A 4816-nucleotide genomic window follows, 5' to 3' on the forward strand; every position below is an offset into this window, starting at 1 on the left:
TGTTTACTACGTGACACGTGGGACAAATGCCATATGTTGTTACACAGCATGTAACTGTGTGCGGTGCTTATGTTTGCACTAATGGCTCGGTGTTCCTTATATTTCTTTCGTGATTTCCCTGTTTTGTAATTTTTACCACTGAAGATGACTATGTAATAGTTGAAATCTTATCTGCTGTAAGAAAACGACGGATTTCACTAACTACTGTTGTTCTTTTCTCCATGTCCATCCATATTTATTTATTTATTTTGTGGTAAACTGCGCGGAGGTCATCGGTCTCTAAGCTTACGCACTACTCAATCTAACGTAAACTAACTTACGCTAAGGACAAAAATCAGAAAAATTAAACGTTTTAACCATCGTGAATGGAACGGGAGTATATCCCAACTGTACAATGGGACGTAACCTCTGCCATGCACCTCACGGTGATTTGCAGAGTATAGTCTGACAGAGCACTGAAACACTTGAGTCGAAACAAGGCCCCGGGAGTAGACAACATTCAATAGAACTACTGACGGCCTTGGGAGAGCTAGTCCTGACAAAACTCTACCATCTGTTGAGCAAGGTGTATGAGACAGGCGAAATACCCTCAGACTTCAAGAAGAATGTTATTATTCCAATCCCAAAGAAAGCAAGTGTTGACAGATGTGAAAATTACCGAACTATCAGCTCAATAAGTCACAACTGCAAAATACTAACGCGAATTCTTTACAGACGAATGGAAAAACTGATAGAAGCCAACCTCGGGGAAGATCAGTTTGGATTCCGTAGAAATATTGGAACACGTGAGGCAATACTTACCCTACGACTTATCTTAGAAAATAGATTAAGGAAAGGCAAACCTACATTTCTAGCATTTGTAGACTTAGAGAAAGCTTTTGACAATGTTGACTGGAATACTCTCTTTCAAATTCTGAAGGTGGCAAGAGTAAAATACAGGGAGCGAAAGGCCAATTACAATTTGTACAGAAACCAGATGGCACTCATAAGAGTCGAGGGACATGAAAAGGAAGCAGTGGTTGGGAAGGGAGAGAGACAGGGCTGTAGCCTCTCCCGATGTTATTCAATCTGTATATTGAGCAAGCAATAAAGGAAACAAAAGAAAAATTCGGAGTAGGTATTAAAATCCATGGAGAAGAAATAAAAACTTTGAGGTTCGCCGATGACATTGTAATTCTGGCAGAGACAGCAAAGGACTTGGAAGAGCAGTTGAACGGAATGGACAGTGTCTTGAAAGAAGGGTGTAAGAAGAACATCAACAAAAGCAAAACAAGGATAATGGAATGTAATCGAATTAAGTCGGGTGATGCTGAGGCAATTAGGTTAGGAAATGAGACACTTAAAGTAGTAAAGGAGTTTTGCTATTTGGGGAGCAAAATAACTGATGATGGTCGAAGTAGAGAGGATATAAAATGTAGACTGGCAATGGCAAGGAAAGCGTTTCTGATGAAGAGAAATTTGTTAACATCGAGTATAGATTTGTCAGGAAGTCGTTTCTGAAAGTATTTGTATGGAGTGTAGCCATGTATGGAAGTGAAACATGGACGATAAACAATTTAGACAAGAAGAGAATAGAAGCTTTCGAAATGTGGTGCTACAGAAAAATGCTGAAGATTAGATGGGTAGATCACATAACTAATGAGGAGGTATTGAATAGAATTGGGGAGAAGAGGAGTTTGTGGCACAACTTGACCAAAAGAAGGGATCGGTTGGTAGGACATGTTCTGAGGCATCAAGGGATCACCAATTTAGTATTAGAGGGCAGAGTGGAGGGTAAAAATTGTAGAGGGAGACCAAGAGGTGAATACCGTAAGCAGATTCAGAAGGATATAGGTTGCAGTAGGTACTAGGAGATGAAGAAGCTTGCACAGGATAGAGTGTCATGGAGAGCTGCATCAAACCAGGCTCAGGACTGAAGACCACAACAACATCAGTTGTAGAAGAAAGTGTACGATGACAGGAACAAAAGCATTAATTATGAATACATCCTTTGTAATGATCATCATCAGATCTGAGTGAGCACTAGTGATGATCGGTCAAAATATTTTGGTAAACACTAAGTTTTGAAGATAAATTATATATAATCCAAATTAGTCATCAATGATATATGTCATTCCACTGACGCTGTTGCGTACTAATAACTGTTGTGTTTAACAATAGAAGAAATCTGTTTCATCGCATTAAATTTTCTTTTTTAGACTGGACAGAAACTAAAGTGAATCCACGTTATTTTTGAAAATAGCGGACGTACATTCACTGAAGTACACGCAGGCACTTCCTAATGGCGTCACAAACGATTACCCTTCTTTTGTTTCCAGCTCTCATGAACGTCCCGTTCCAAGGACTTCCGTCTGTCAGGCGAGTTATCTCGGTGTCGGTCTAACTTATGACCAAGGTGACTAATCAGAGGCGGTCGTATGCTAATGGCCGTTTGGTAATTCGGCAAGGCTGTAGGAATAGCAACAGTACTGACAGCTGGCTCCATAAAAGAGCAAGCTTATCAAAAATCCGTTTGTTCTTTTTATTTTTCTTCATTGTTGGTGATGAATTAGATTCTGACTGCGCACATCTACTTACCACTATATTGTATTTTACCTACGTCCTATCCGTTTCACTGAAATACTGCGGGAAAACAGCACGTTAAGATGATGGAGAGTCTACGAAGACAAAGAAATAATTCTGCGTATGCTCTCGAAAAGCTGTTACTCTTCATGTTGGATTCAAGTGAACTGACGATAATCGCACGAACATGCTCGCGTTACTAAGGAATTCTCTGTAGTGGCGTAAGTGGACGATTGAGCACAAAAACACAGTTCGCGCATTTCTTTCATGACATCAAAACATACGTATTTGCTGAAACGAACACGGACACAGAACGTGATTTTTCACTTCAAGATAATTTATTTACCGACAGGAACTCGGACTTCTAAAAGTTAACAAATTGTGCAAATGAGTTCTCCACGAGATAACAAACAAAATTTGATATATGGCCTGTAAGTGTACTTTTAATATTCTTTACTGGAACAGAATAGCCAACTGGTAAGAAAAAAAATGCACCCTATGTGGACGGTTCATCCGTCCCGGGAATCGAGAATCTCGACGAGTTTTGCCTGTTTTTGATAACCGATACTAAATCGATGACATACTGAGTTTCGACTTTTGTCAACGTCGGACGCCGTGCTGAATTTGTCGCTTAATTTATCTCTGATCTGAGACGTATCAAAATTCCGGACATTGTAACTAATTTTAAAATTCCTTCCGGAAGTAAATTTCAGGACCCAAAAACCTCGAAATAAGGCATCATTCCTTATAGTTACTGCCTAATGGCTTCTCTTGTTCCCTTATGCAAAACAAAAATTGCATGGACAACAATTTTCATCATCTCTGAAGCTGATGAATCCCTCCAAAACCTTTTCTTTGGGGGGGGGGGGGGGGGGGGGGGAGGGGAGGGGTTGTACTAATAGAGAAATGAAAAAATGTCCCAAGAATTGCTTCCAACGCATGCGAAAGTATTTAAATATGGAAGACGATTTTTATGAGAAGCAATAAAACGGTTTTTATAAAAAAATTAATTGTTTGTAGAAAAACTTAATAGAAAGCCTTGTAGTATGAATGCTTCGCAATTACGTAGTACGTCATTTAGCAAATCAGTGAGTGCACTGCACTGTCATAAAGATAATCATTGTTTTTCACAGTTTCTGTTATTTTCTTCGACCGGATCAGTTTGCCTGAGTTGGTGTAATTAGACCGAATGCAGGAATCCCGAATTTATATCTGTGGCCAATGTTGTTTACTCATGGGATCATATTTAAGGATCTAGAGTGATCGATCCACGTTTACACTACGTACAGTTCTCGTAATGGAGATTATGAATGCATGATGGGCGGAAATACTCTACTTAGGCTTTATTTCATGAATATTAGAGAGATTTTCTACCTTTTCAAACTTTCCTCATAACGTAGCCTGCCTATCAAAATGGGGCTCTGCGACCAGCGTCAGAATCCAAAGAAGCTGCTCTGCAACAAACCTTGTATATCTCTCAGAAAAGTCGTTCTTTATATTACATCATGGCACAGCATACATTTTAATAATTCCACGTTGGTCACTACTTGTCTAACACTTGAAATCAATTAGTCTGTCAGACGTTGGTGGTTCAATATACAGTATTTTTTCTGAACAAAATAATTGACAAAGACCGGGTAGTAAATCAATATTTACGATCTCTTTGCCTTCGATTGAAGCTGTTGCGATGCGACGTGAAATCTGTTACTGTATTTCATTTAGTCACCGCTGAGATCGCTGTAAAGCAACACGATTAATGTTTTTAATGAAGTTACCACATAAATATTAAAACTGTCCTACCGCATCTCTTTGTTCCACACTCGTAACCTTCCCCTACAATAACAGGGCCAGAGACGCTGGCAAGGCGAATGCGTCACTCTTTAAGCTGATTTTCTGACGCAGCGCTACAAGAGGGGCAAGAGGGGAGCAGCCGTCCCGGCTTGGCTAGATATATAAACTTCAAAGAATCGACCAGTCACGCAGTAAAAGCGGCTGCTCTACTTCGGATCATCAGCACACGCATCACAAGACAGCAGAAATATGTAGTATTCTGTGAGTGAATTGCATTTCCGCTTTATTCTTTTGCCAATTAGATTTTCATTTCTGAAGAAATTCACGCCTGCGAGTATTAGTCACGCTGTTGGAGTGGACTCGTTTCTGTTTAAAAGGAAACTCGCGTGGCTTCTCCCACTACTGCAAAGGAGTGGGGAGTAAACGTGTGACGTCACTCGTGACGCTTCTGTTCCGCCGGCGT

Source organism: Schistocerca serialis, chromosome 1 (genome assembly GCF_023864345.2).
Source record: "Schistocerca serialis cubense isolate TAMUIC-IGC-003099 chromosome 1, iqSchSeri2.2, whole genome shotgun sequence".
NCBI classification, from domain to species: Eukaryota; Metazoa; Arthropoda; class Insecta; order Orthoptera; family Acrididae; genus Schistocerca; species Schistocerca serialis.